The sequence below is a fragment of the Scyliorhinus torazame genome, chromosome 5, assembly GCF_047496885.1.
Source record: "Scyliorhinus torazame isolate Kashiwa2021f chromosome 5, sScyTor2.1, whole genome shotgun sequence".
Lineage (NCBI taxonomy): Eukaryota > Metazoa > Chordata > Chondrichthyes > Carcharhiniformes > Scyliorhinidae > Scyliorhinus > Scyliorhinus torazame.
Window position 1 is genome coordinate 84,695,396 of NC_092711.1, and position 14,616 is coordinate 84,710,011.

Below are 14,616 nucleotides of genomic sequence, written 5' to 3' on the forward strand. Positions count from 1 at the left end.
GTGTTGTAAGACTTTATTAAGATCAACAAAATGGAGTCAATATCTCCTTTGACACTCTGGGAAACCCTGAAGGCCACCATAAGGGGGGAGATTATCTCATATCAGGCTCACATCATGAAAATAGAGAGAATGGAATGGCAAAAGCTGGTGGATTCCATTTTGAAAGTTAACCATCAATACTCACTTGCCCCAACGCCGGGTTGACTGATTCACAGAACAAATTTACAGTTCCAATTTGAATTGCTATCTAAGGATAAGGCCAACATCAATTACGGCGTTCCAGGGCACCGTGTGTGAACATGGGAGAGGCGGGTTGTCTTGTTGCACATCAACTCGAGGCAGACTACCTCTCGAGAAACTCCTTTGGTTCAGAACAAAGAAGGTAACTTGAAATGAAATGAAAATCGCTTATTGTCACAAGTAGGCTTCAAATGAAGTTACTGTGAAACGCCCCTAGTTGCCACATTCAGACGCCTGTTCGGGGAGGCTGGTACAGGAATTGAACCGTGCTGCTGGCCTGCCTTGGTCTGCTTTCAAAGCCAGCGATTTAGCCCTGTGCTAGACAGCTCCTCCTCTCCAGGTTAATGGGCTTTCAGCTCATATTACCATGAGCTGTATGAGTCAGAACCTTCTCCAAACACTTCAGATGTGAAGAGTTTTCTGGATGGTCTACACATCCCGACCATAGAGGAAGGCAGGAGTCGGGAATTGGACTCCCCGTTATTCCCAGAAGAAATACTGAAATGTATTGGTGGTTGCAATCCGCCAGAAGGCACCCAGTAGAGTGTGGGCCAAACCGACCCATTTCACTTCTGAACACGGATGTTAAACTGCTGGCTCAGGTCCTGGCTTCCCGAATGGAGCCCTGTCTCCCAGTTATAGTATCTGAGGATCGGACAGGCTTTATTAAAGGCCAACAGTTGTCTGCCAATGTCTGACACCTCTTAAACATTGTCCTTTTCCCCGCCACTGCTCTGGAACCTGAAGTCATCGTATCTTTGGATGCAGAAAAAGTATTAGATAGGGTGGAATGAGCCAAGAATTGGGGTACATTGCATAGGTTAAATTTAACGCGATTGGTGGAACAAATGGAGGAGGACTTCAAGAGATGGGACATGGTATACCTGTCACTGGCAGGGAGGGTGCAGGCAGTTAAAATGGTAGTCCTCCCGAGATTCCTCTTTGTGTTTCAGTGCCTCCCGGTGGTGATCACGAAGGCTTTTTTCAAAAGGATCGAAAAGAGTATCATGAGTTTTGTGTGGGCCGGGAAGACCCCGAGAGTGAGGAAGGGATTCTTACAGCGTAGTAGGGATAGGGGGGGGGGGGCTGGCACTACCGAGCCTAAGTGAGTACTACTGGGCTGCCAATATCTCAATGGTGAGTAAGTGGATGGGAGAAGAGGAGGGAGTGGCGTGGAAGAGATTGGAGAGGGCGTCCTGTAGGGGGACTAGCCTACAAGCTATGGTGACGGCCCCATTGCCGTTCTCACCGAAGAAATACACCACAAGCCCGGTGGTGGTGGCGACTTTGAAAATTTGGGGACAGTGGAGACGGCATAGGGGAAAGACGGGAGCCTTGGTGGGGTCCCCGATAAGAAATAACCATAGGTTTGCCCCGGGGAGAATGGATGGGGGATTTGGAATATGGCAAAGAGCAGTAGTAACGCAACTGAAAGATCTGTTTGTGAATGGGAAGTTCGCAAGTCTGGGAGCGCTGACCGAGAAATATGGGTTGCCCCAAGGGAATGCATTCCGGTATATGCAACTGAGGGCTTTTGCGAGGCAACAGGTGAGGGAATTCCCGCAGCTCCCGACGCATGAGGTGCAGGACAGAGTGATCTCAAAGACATGGGTGGGGGATGGTAAGGTGTCAGATATATATAGGGAAATGAGGGACGAGGGGGAGATTATGGTAGATGAGCTGAAAGGGAAATGGGAAGAAGAGCTGGGGGAGGAGATTGAGGAGGGGCTGTGGGCGGATGCCCTAAGTAGGGTAAACCCATCGTCCTCGTGTGCCAGGCTAAGCCTGATTCAATTTAAGGTGTTACACAGGGCGCATATGACTGGAGCACGGCTCAGTAAATTTATTGGGGTAGAGGACAGGTGTGCGAGATGCTCAAGAAGCCCAGCGAATCACACCCACATGTTCTGGTCATGTCCGGCACTACAGGGGTTCTGGGTGGGGGTGACAAAGGTGCTTTCGAAAGTAGTGGGGGTCCGGGTCGAACCAAGCTGGGGGTTGGCTATATTTGGGGTTGCACAAGAGCCAGGAGTGCAGGAGGCGAGAGAGGCCGATGTTTTGGCCTTTGCGTCCCTATTAGCCCGGTGCAGGATACTGTTGATGTGGAAGGAAGCCAAGCCCCCGGGGGTGGAGACCTGGATAAATGACATGGCAGGGTTTATAAAGCTGGAACGGATTAAGTTCGTCCTAAGGGGATCGGCTCAAGGGTTCACCAGGCGGTGGCAACCGTTCGTCGAATACCTCACAGAAAGATAGAGGGAATGGAAAAGAAGAAGGCAGCAGCAGCAGCCCAGGGGGAGGGGGGGGGGGGGAGGAACCAGAAGGAGTCTCAGGGTTATTAATATATATGTATAATATGTATAGGTCGTTGCTATAAATAATTGTATATTGGATTGTTAAACCATATTTTTGGAGAGTGTTTATCTGAGACAAGGCAGTTGCCATTTAGTTTTAGTTTTCGTTTTTGTTATATATTATTTATTCTTTGTTTATAAAACAGGTCATTGTTATTTATACTGTTGTATTATTGTGTAAAGGATACACAATGTACTGTGATGGTTGACCAAAAATTTTCAATGAAATATTCTTTAAAAAAAAAAGATAGGGTGGAATGGAAGTACCTCGTGAGATTTGGGTTTGGTCCGAAATTTACCTCTTCGATTCCTCCGATGTACAATGTTCCTGAAGCCGACATCTGTACGAATATGGTATCTTCAAAATACTTTCCATGAGGCAGAGATACTACAGATGGCCAACCCCATTTCCCCGCTGTTCTTTGCTTTAGCTAGTGAGCCTCTGCGATAGTGTTGAGGTCATCTGATGAGTGGAAGAGTATCTGCTGGGATGGAGTGGAGCACCGGGTATCTACTTCTATGCCGATGATCTACTTCTGTATATTTCAGTTCCGGTCTCCTCTGTAGACAATAGTGAAGATACTCACAACATTCGGCACCTTGCTATCTGCTGGGTTTCCTTTTTTATACAATATATAAGATTTTACGGGTGGCCCGAGAACCTTGCCCACTGGTAGCAATATTTGGAGTCTCAGACTTGCCGGCATTCCATTCCGGGGTTGGGGCGGACGTTCCCACCTTTGCTTCTTTGATAGTCAGGAGGCAAATATTGCTCAGTTAGAGATCTCCCACTCCATCTAAAGCATCCATGAGATTGGAGGATATGACATCATTCCTATATCTGGAGAAGACCAAACATACCATTAGGGGCACAGTGGGGAGATTCTACCAGAGGTGGCTGCCATTCATCTCAATCTTTAAAGAACTGGACACGGTCAAGGGTTAAGGGGGTTAGGGTAAAATGGGGATAGTTTGATTGTTGCTATAAAGACCGATGTATATGACTTTTCTGAATCTTTACCTATATATTCTGTATACCTTTCTGTTATTGTTCATCTTTGGAAATTCAATAAATATATTTTTCAAAAACAAAGTACTTTGTATCTGTGTTCACCAGGGAGAAGGACATGACGGATGTTGAGGTCAGGGATAGGTGTGTGAACTCTCTTGGGAATGTCAATTTATCAAAGGAGGAAGTGTTGAGTATCCTAAATTGCATTAAGGTAGACAAGTCCCCTGGGCCGGATGCGATCTATCCCAGGTTACTGCAGGAGGCAAGGGGAGAAGTAGCTGGGGTCTTAACAGATATCTTCACATCCTCTTTGATCACAGGCCAGGTTGCAGAGGACGGGAGAATCGCCAATGTTGCTCCCTTGTTCAAGAAAGGAAGCAAGGAAAATCCAGCAAATTATAGACTGCAGAGCCTGACATCAGTGATGGAGAAGCTTTTTGGAAAAGATACTGGGGGACAAAATATATCCACATTTGGAGGAAAATTGATTATTTAGTGACAAGCAGCATGGTTTTAGAACATAGTGCAGAAGGAGGCCATTCGGCCCATCAAGTCTGCACCGACCCACTTAAACCCTCATTTCCACCCTATCCCCGTAACCCAATAACCCCTCCTAACCTTTTTGGACACTAATGACAATTTAGCATGACCAATCCACCTAACCTGCACATCTTTGGACTGGGAGGAAATCGGAGCACCGGAAAAAACCCATGCAGACACGGGGAGAATGTGCAGACTCCGCACAGACAGTGACCCAGTGGGGAATCCAACCTAGGACCCTGGAGCTGTGAAGCTACAGTGCTAGCCACTGTGCTGCCCACAATGTATGGGGAATGTCACGTCTCACCAATTTGATTGAGTTTTTAAAAGGGTGACAAAGAATATTGATGGAATGGCTGTGGATGTAGTTTATATGGACTTTAGTAAGGTGTTTGGCAAGGCCACATGGCAGACTGGTGCAAAAACTAAAATCACATGGGATTCGGGGTGGGCTGGTTAGATGGACTCGGAACTGGCTTGGTTATAGAAGACAGAGTAGCAGTGGAAGAGTGTTTTTCAGAATGGAGCTCTGTCGCTAGTGGTGTTCCACAGGGATCAGTGCTGGGACCTCTGTTGTTTGTAGTATATATAAATGATCTGGAAGAAAATGTGGGTGGTCTGATTAGTAAGTTTGTGGATGAAATGAAGATTGGCGGAGTTGCTGATAGTGCCGAGGATTATCAGAAGATACAACAGGATACGGATAGATTGGAGACTTGGGCACCAAAATGGCAGATGGAGTTTAATCCGGACAAAAGCGAGGTGATGCGTTTTGGAGGATCAAATCTAGGTATGAATTATACTGTAAATGGCAGAACATTATACTGTAAATGGCTGTAACATTAACATACAGAGGGATCTGGGTGTGCAGGTCCACAGTTACCTAAAAGTGGCAACACTAGTGGCCAAGGTGATTAAGAAGGCATATGGCATTCTTGCCCTCATCAGCCAGGGCATTGAGTACAGGAGTTGGGAAATCATGTTGCAGCTATATAAAACCTTGGTTAGGCTGCATTTGGAGTATTATTATTTTTAAAAAAAATAATTTTTATTCAAATTTTCACAAAATATCAACAACAAAATACAGAAAGAAAAGAACAACCGCCCCCCCGCCCCCATATACATAAATAATAAATGAACAGCCATCATCAACACAAAAGCAAATATACACGGCCTCTTGCGCCTCCTGCACTCCCGGCTCCTCTGCCACCCCAAATATTGCGAGCCCCCAGCCCGGCTTGACCCTGGATCCTACCACCCTCGACACCGTCCTCGCGACACCCTTCCAAAAGTCCTCCAGCGCTGGGCATGCCCAGAACATGTGGATGTGGTTTGCTGGGCTCCCTGAGCACCGAACACACCTGTCCTCACCCCCAAAAAAACGGCTTATCCTTGCCCCGGTCATGTGAGCCCTATGCAGCACCTTAAATTGTATGAGGCTGAGCCTCGTGCAAGAGGAGGAAGATTTCACTCTCCCCAGGGCATCCGCCCACATCCCCACATCAATCTCCTCACCCAACTCCTCCACTGAGGCCTCCTCCTCCTCCTGCATCACCTGATACGTTGCCGAGATCCTCCCCTCTACAACGCACCCCCCGACAGCACCCTGTCCTGGACCCTGCATGGCGGCAACAGTGGGAACTCCACCACCTGCCGCCTAACAGACGCCCTAACCTGCATATATCTGACGGTGTTCCCCGGGGGGAGCCCTAACATCTCCTCCAGCTCACCCAGGCTCGCAAACTTCCCGTCCACAAACAGGTTCCCCACCCTTCTAATACCTGCCCTGTGCCAACTCAGTAACCCTATGTCCATCCTCCCCGGGACAAACCGGTGGTTCCCCCGTATCGGGGACCACACCAAGGCCCCCACCTACCCCTCTGACGTCTCCATTGCCCCCAGATTTTGAGGGTAGCCACCACCACCAGGCTCGTGGTATACCTCGTTGGAGGAAGCGGCAGCGGTGCCGTCACCAGCGCCTCCAGGCTCGTGCCCACACAGGACGTCATCTCTAGCCTCTTCCATGCCGCCTCATCCCCCTCCATCACCCACTTACGCACCATCGCCACGTTGGCGGCAAAATAATACCCACAGAGGTTAAGCAGCACCAACCCCCCCCCCTCCCCAAATCCCTGCACCGCTCCAGGATCACCCTTCTCACCCTCTAGGTCTTCTGCGCCCACACAAACCCCATAATGCTCCTGTTAACCCGCCTGAAGAAGGCCCTAGGGATCAGGATGGGCAGGCATTGGAACAGGAACAAAAAGCTCGGGAGCACCGTCATTTTAACTGACTGCACCCTACCTGCTAGGGAGAGTGGCAGCACGTCCCACCTCTTTTTAAAATAAAATATATTTATTGAAGTTTTTAACACAATTTTTCTCCCTTACAAACAATAACAAACAAAAAAAAAGAAACGAGAAATTGCGCAGAGCAAGATATATACATGGCAAAATAGTATATTTACATAGCTTTGTACACGGGCTCTCTCCCGTACGTGCCAGTTTCCCCGACTCTTCATGTTGTCTCTTGCTCATCCACCCCCCCCCCCCCCCCCCCCGCCCACCCCAGGTTGCTGCTGCTGCTGACCGACCTTCCTCTAACGCTCCGTAAGATAGTCTAGGAACGGTTGCCACCGCCTGTAGAACCCCTGCGCAGACCCTCTCAAGGCGGACTTAATCCTCTCCAACTTTATTAACCCAGCCATATCGTTTATCCAGGCCTCCACGCTGGGGGGCTTCGCCTCCTTCCACATTAACAAGATCCTTCGCCGGGCTACTAGGGATGCAAAGGCCAGAATGCCGGCCTCTTTCACCTCCTGCACTCCCGGCTTGTCCAATACTCCGAATATTGCTAGCCCCCAGCTTGGCTTGTCACGGACTTTCACCCCCTGAGATATTGCTCCCGCCACTCCTCTCCAGAACCCCTCCAGTGCCGGGCATGACCAAAACATATGGACATGGTTCACTGGGCGCGCGTCCCACCTCTTAAACTGCTCCTCCATCTGCTCCACAAGCCTCGAAATTAAGCTTATGTAGAGCCCCCCAGCTCCTAGCCACCTGGACCCCCAGGTACCTGAAACTCCTCTCTGCCCTTTTTAGCAGGAGCTCACCAATCCCCCTCTCCTAGTCCCCTGGGTGCACTACAAACAACTCGCTCTTCCCCATGTTGAGCTTGTACCTGGAGAAATCTCCAAACTCCCTAAGGATCCTCATCACCCCCGGCATACCCCCCACCGGGTCCGCCACATATAGCAGCAAATCATCCGCATAGAGCGACACCCGATGCTCTTCCCCACCCCGCACCAGCCACCTCCAGTTCCTCGACTCCCTCAACGCCATGGCCAGGGGTTCAATCACCAGCGCAAAGAGCAGGGGGGACAGGGGACACCCCTGTCTCGTCCCCCGGTGTAGCCGGAAATACTCTGACCTCCTTCTGTTCGTGGCCACACTCGCCACCGGGGCCTCATATAGCAGCCTCACCCACCTGACGAACCCCTCCCCGAACCTTTTCAACACCTCCCACAGGTACCCCCATTCCACCCTATCAAAGGCCTTCTCCGCATCCATTGCCGCCACTATCTCTGCCTCCCCTTCCATCGCCGGCATCATTATAACATTCAAGAGCCTCCGTACATTAGTATTCAACTGCCTCCCTTTCACGAACCCCATCTGATCCTCGTGTATGACCTGCGGCACACAGTCCTCTATCCTTATGGCCAAAATCTTTGCCAGCAACTTTGCATCCACATTTAAGAGTGAGATCGGCCTATATGGCCCACACTGTAGGGGATTCTTGTCCCGCTTCAGGATCAGGGAAATCAGCGCTCTAGACATCGTCGGGGGCAGAGCCCCCCCTTCCCTTGCCTCGTTGAAGGTCCTTACCAACAGCGGGCCCAGCAGGTCCGAATACTTCTTGTAAAATTCAACCGGGAACCCATCCGGCCCCGGTCCCTTCGCCGCCTGCATGTTCCCTATCCCTTTGACCAACTCCTCCAACCCAACCGCCTCCCCCAACCCCGCCACCTGCCCCTCCTCCACCCTCGGAAACCTCAGCCAGTCCAGGAAGCGACCCATCCCTCCCTCCTCTAGTGGGAGCTCAGACCGGTACAGTTCCTCGTAGAAGTCCCTGAAGACCCCATTGCTACCCACCGCACTTCGCACCGTGTTCCCTCCTCCATCCCTAACTCCCCCGATCTCCCTAGCTGCCTCTTGCTTCCAAAGCTGGTGCGCCAGATTCCAGCTCGCCTTTTCTCCGTATTCATATACCGCCCCCTGCGCCTTTCTCCACTGCGCCTCCACCTTCCTGGTGGTCAACAAATCGAACTCAGCCTGGAGGCTGCGCTGCTCCCTAAGGAATCCCTCCTCCGGGACTTCCGCGTACCTCCTGTCCACCCTCCCCATCTCCCCCACCAACCTCTCCCTCTCCCTCCTCTTCCCCCCTCTCCTTGTTTGCCCTAATGGAGACCAGCTCTCTGACCACCGCCTTCAGCATCTCCCAGACCCGACTTGCACTTCCCCATTGTCATTAGCCTCCAGGTACCTCTCTATACACCCCCAGACCCGCCCGCTGGCCTCCTCATCCACCAGCAACCCCACCTCTAGGCGCCACAGTGGGCGCTGGTCCCTCTCCTCCCTCAACTCGAGGTCCACCCAGTGCGGAGCATGATCAGAAATGGCTATCGCCGAGTACTCCGTATCCTCCACCCTCGGAATCAGCACCCTGCTCATGACAAAAAAGTCAGTCCGGGAGTAGGCCTTGTGGACATGGGAGAAGAATAAGAATTCCCTGGCCCCCGGCCTCGCAAACCTCCACGATCCACCCCTCCCATCTGGTCCACGAACCCCCTCAGCACCTTGGCCGCCGCCGGCCTCCTGCCCGTCCCCGACCTAGAGTGATCCAGTGCCGGGTCCAGCACCGTGTTGAAATCCCTCCTCATTATCAGGCCCCCTGCCTCCAGGTCCAGAATCCGGCCCAACATACGCCGCATGAGCCCCGCATCATCCCAATTCGGGGCGTATACATTGACCAACAGCACCCGCTCCCCCTGCAGCCTGCCACTTACCATCACATACCTACCGCCATTGTCTGCCACGCTGCTCGACACCTCGAACGACACACTCTTCCCCACCAAGATCGCCAACCCCCCGATTTTCTGCATCCAAACCCGAATGAAACACCTGCCCTACCCACCCCTTTCTCAACCTTACCTGATCCGCCACCCTCAGGTGCGTCTCCTGAAGCATAGCCACATCCGCCTTCAGCCCCTTCAGGTGCACGAACACCCGGGCCCGCTTGACCGGCCCATTCAGTCCCCTTACATTCCAGGTTATCAGCTGGATCAGGGGGCTACTCACCCCCCTCCCCCGCCGACTAGCCATAGCCCTTCCTAAGCCAGCCACGTGCCCGCACCCCCACAGCAGCAGACCACCGTCCCGACCTCCTCTACCAACTGCAGCTCCCCCTTGGCCATTCCAGCAGCAAACCCCCCCCCTCCCCCCAAGCTGCATTGCACTCCCGTAAGTCAGCTGACTCCTGCTGACCCCGGCCACTCCCGCCGCTCCATCGACCCCCCCGCAGTGTGGAACTTCCCCTCCCCCCCTTGTCCACCAGCAGGCTCTCCTCCTCCCCCGTCCACTCCAAGCATGGGAGAAAGCTCGCGCTTCCCAGCTCTGGCCCCGCCCCTTCAAACCTAAGCGCGGGAAAAAGCCACTTTCCGGCCTCGCCTCCTCTGGCGCAGCTCCCTTTCCAAGCCCAGTCCCACTACCCACAACTCAGGTGCCCCCCCCCCCGCGGGGCCCCATTTCCCCTACCGGCCATCATACATACGGGGTGTAGGGGGGGTGGGACTTTCTCTACCCCACTTAGGTGGAGGGGGCTGGAGATTTGGATGGGGAATCCACAGGGGGATTGGAGGTAGAGGCGGGAGCGGCCGGGGTCAGCATGATTCAGCTGACTTACAGGAGTGCAATGGTGGGGCAGGGGGGTTAAGCTGTTGCTTGGCCGGGGGAGAGGGATTGTGGGGGGGGGAGGGGGGGACTGGGTTGCTGCTGTGCTGACTGAGAGGGAATTGATGGTAATAGGGAGAGTCGGGGCGGGGAGCCTCCGCCTATGGGGCTGGAGGGTGCGGGAGGCGCAGGCACATGGCTGGCCTAAAAAAGGAGATGGCGAGATGGCGGGGGAGGAGGGGGATGGGGGTTGGGTAGCCCCCCCAATCCGGCTGATCACGTGGAACGTGAGAGGCCTGAATGGGACGGTCAAGAGGTCCCGGGTGTTTTCGCACTTAAAGGGGCTAATGGCAGATGTAGCCATGCTACAGGAAACACACCTGAAGATCGCGGATCAAACCAGGCTGAGGAAGGGATGGATGGGACAGGTTTTTCACTCAGGACTGGATGTGAAGAACAGGGGGGTCGCAATCTTGGTGAGTAAGCGGGTGGCATTTGAGACGGTGGGTATTGTGTCAGATAAGGGGGGTTGTTACGTTATGGTGAGTGGCAGGCTGCAGGGGGCCCGGGTGGTGCTAGTGAATGTGTATGCTCCGAACTGGGACGATGCAGGGTTCATGAAGCGGATGCTGAGCCGGATTCCGGATCTGGAGTCATGTAGTTTGGTAATGGGGGGGGGGAACTTTAATACAGTCCTGGACACGACTCTGGACCGGTCTAGGTCGAGGTCAGGTAAGAGGCCGGCAGCGGCCAAGGTCCTGAGGGGGTTCATGGACCAGATGGGGGGAGTGGATCCGTGGAGATTTGCCAGGCCAAGGGCGAAGGAGTTTTCCTTCTTCTCCCATGTACACAATGCTTACTCGCGGGAAGATTTGTTCGTGGTAAGCAGGGCGCTAATTCCGAGAGTGGAGGGGGCGGAGTACTCGGCCATTGCGATCTCTGACCATGCCCCGCACTGGGTGGAGCTGGGGATGGGGGAGGAGAGTGGCCAACGCCCGCTGTGGCGAATGGATGTGGGACTACGGGGGACGAGGAAGTCTGTGAGCGGGTCCGGAGGTGCATCCAAAGATATGTGGAGGCCAATGATAATGGGGAGGTCTGGGAGGCGCTGAAGGCAGTGGTCAGGGGGGGGAGTTAATTTCAATCAGGGCCCACAGGTAGAAAAGTGAGAGGATGGAGAGGGAGAGGTTGGTGGGGGAGATACTGAGGGTGGATAGGAGGTATTGGGGGGAGGAACATGGTGCTGAGCTCAGCTAAGATAAATTAGGTCTTGAAGGACTTTTATGGTAAATTATACGAGTCAGAACCCCCGGAGGGAGGGGAGGGGATGAGGCAGTTCCTGGACTAACTGAGGTTTCCAAAGGTCGAGGAAGGGCGGGTAGAGGGATTGGGGGCCCCGATTGAGATGGAGGAACTAATTAAGGGGTTGGGGAGTATGCAGGCGGGCAAGGCCCCGGGGCCGGATGGGTTTCCCGTAGAGTTCGAGAGGAAATTCTCGGAGATATTGGGCCCATTGCTGTTGAGAACTTTTAACGAGTCTAAGGAAAAGGGAATCCTTCCCCCGACGATGTTGCAGGCTCTCATCTCGCTTATCCTCAAGCGTGATAAGGACCCGCTGCAATGTGGCTCCTATAGGCCGATTTCGCTCCTTAATGTGGTTGCCAAGCTGTTGGCCAAGATCTTGGCCACTAGGATTGAGGACTGTATCCCGGGAGTGTTTCATGAGGATCAGACGGGGTTTGTGAAGGGCAGGCAGCTGAATATGGATGTGCGGAGGCCTCCGAATGTGATCATGATGCCCTTGGAGGGTGGGGACGCAGAAGTGGTAGCGGCAATGGACGCGGAGAAAGCCTTTGACCGGGTGGAGTGGGAGTACCTGTGGGAAATGTTATGCAGATTTGGTTTTGGGGAGGAATTCATAGGGTGGGTCAAATTGTTGTATCAGGCCCCGGTGGCGAGTGTTTCGACGAACCGGCGGCGGTCGGGGTACTTTAGACTATATCGTGGAACAAGGCCCTTGTCCCCCCTGCTGTTTGCCCTAGCGATTGAGCCGCTGGCTATGGCATTGAGGGAGTCCAGGAACTGGAGGGGGTTGGTTCGGGGGGGTGGGGGGAGGAGCATCGTGTATCACTATATGCGGATGACCTGCTTCTGTACATTGCGGATCCGGTGGAGGGGATGGGGGAGGTCATGCGGATACTTAGGGATTTTGGAGACTTCTCGGGATACAAGCTAAATGTGGGAAAAAGCGAGCTTTTTGTGGTGCATGCGAGGGGCCAGGAGAAGAGGTTGGGAGAGCTACTGCTCAAGATGGTGGAGAGGAGCTTTCGGTACTTGGGCATCCAGGTTGCCAAGAGCTGGGGGGTCCTGCATAAGCTCAATTTAGTGTGGCTGGTGGATCAGATGGAGGAGGACTTTAGGAGGTGGGACATGCTGCCACTCTCCCTGGCTGGGAGGGTGCAGTCCGTAAAGATGACGGTCCTCCCTAGGTTCTTGTTCGTCTTCCAGTGCCTGCCCATTCTCATCCCCAAGTCCTTTTTCAAGCGGGTAAATAGGAGTATTATGGGATTTGTGTGGGCAAATAAGACCCCGCGGGTTAAGAGACTGTTTTTGGAGTGCAGTTGGGTGGGGGGGGGGTTTGGCGCTGCCGAACTTGTGCAGCTATTACCGGGCAGCGAATGTGTCTATGATTCGGAAATAGGTAATGGACGGAGAGGGGGTGGCGTGGAAACGGTTGGAAGCGCCGTCCTGTACAGATACTAGCCTGGGGGCACTGGTGACGGCACCGTTGCCGCTTCCGCCGAAACAGTATACCACGAGCTCGGTGGTGGCGGGGGCACTGAGGATTTGGGGGCAGTGGAGATGGCATAGGGGGGAGGTAGGGGCCTCAGTCTGGACCCCGATACAGAGCAACCACGTCAAGGATAGACGGCGGGTTCCTAAGCTGGCACAGGGCGGGAATCAAAAGGATGGGGGATTTGTTTATCGATGGGACTTTTGCCAGTCTGAGGGCGCTACAGGAGAAATTTGGGTTGCCCCCGGGGAACACTTTTAGGTACATGCAGGTTTGGGTGTTTGTGAAAAAGCAGGTGGGGGAATTCCCGCTGCTACCTGCCCGGAGGATAGACAGGGTGGTCTCGGGCGTTTGGGTAGGGGGGGGGGGGCGGGGTGGAAAAGTATCGACATATACCTGGAGCTGCAGGAGGTGGAAGAGGCCTCGGTGGAAGAGCTAAAGGGCAAATGGGAGGAGGAGCGGGATGAGGGCCTGTGGGCTGATGCCCTGGGCAGGATCAATTCCTCCTCATCTTGCGCCAGGCTGAGCCTGATTCAGTTTAAAGTAGTGCACCGGGCGCATATGACCGGGGCGAGGATGAGTAAGTTCTTTGGGGTAGAAGACAGGTGTGTGAGATGTTCAGGGAGCCCAGCGAACCATGCCCATATGTTTTGGGTATGCCCGGCACTTATGGAATTTTGGAAATCCCGAGCTGAGGGATAGTGATATTTGGGGTATCGGATGATCCGGGAATGCAGGAGTCGAAAGAGGCCGGAGTTCTAGCCTTTGCCTCCTTGGTAGCCCGGAGAAGGCTCTTGTTAATGTGGAGGGACGCGAAGGCCCCAAGCAAAGAGGCTTGTGTCAGTGACATGGCGGGGTTTCTCAGGTTGGAGAAGATGAAGTTTGCCTTGCGAGGGTCCTCGCAGGGGTTCTCCAGGCGGTGGCAACCGTTCCTTGACTTTCTCGCGGAACGTTAGATGGAGGTCAGCAGCAGCACTCCAGAGAGGGGAGGGGGGGGGCGGGGGGGGGGAGGAGGGAGTTGGTGGGTTGATTTCATTTTATTTGTAAGGGGCAAATGCCCCACCTTTTTTTTTGTTTTGTTTGTTAAATTGTTAATTTATTAGTGGGTTAAGTTGTTTTTGTTGACAGATTGTTTTGTTCTCTTTCCATTATATTTTATTTTGTAGTGGTTTGTAAAAATTATTGAAAAATTTTGAAAAACATTTAAAAAAAGACTGCCTGTTTCCACATACATTACATTATCCGGCCTCTCTCCTGTGTCTGCGCGCCTGGGGCTGAAACCTCGGTCATGCCATTGTCACCTCCCGATTGGACAATTCCATCACACACCTGGCTGCTCTCCCACATTCTGCCTCTGGAAACCTAAAGCCATCCAAAAGTCTGCTACCCATGTCTTAATTCACAGCAATTTCCTTTTCCCTATGATCCCTGTGCTCCGAGACTTGCATTCGCTCCCAGTCAATTCTCACCCTTGTTTTCAAATCCCTCCATGGCCTCATCTCTCCCTGTGTCTGTCATCTCCACAACCCCCTGAGATATCTGTACAGCTCTGATCCTGGACTCTTGTACACCCCCGATTCTAATTACTCCGCCGCGGTTTTAAGTTCCTTTGGCCCCAAGCACTGAATTCCCTCCCTAAACCTCTCTGTCGCCACCTCATTTACCTCCTTGAAGACTCTCTTCAAAACTCATCTCTTTGACCAAGTTTTTGGTCACCTGCCCTAATAT

General features: G+C 53.0%; 1 protein-coding gene across 1 annotated transcript in view; it reads right to left on the reverse strand.

Moving 5' to 3' along the window:
* Nucleotides 1-14,616, reverse strand: part of LOC140418722 (uncharacterized) — a 402,445-nt gene that overhangs the window by 243,371 nt on the left and 144,458 nt on the right. The window lies entirely within an intron of this gene.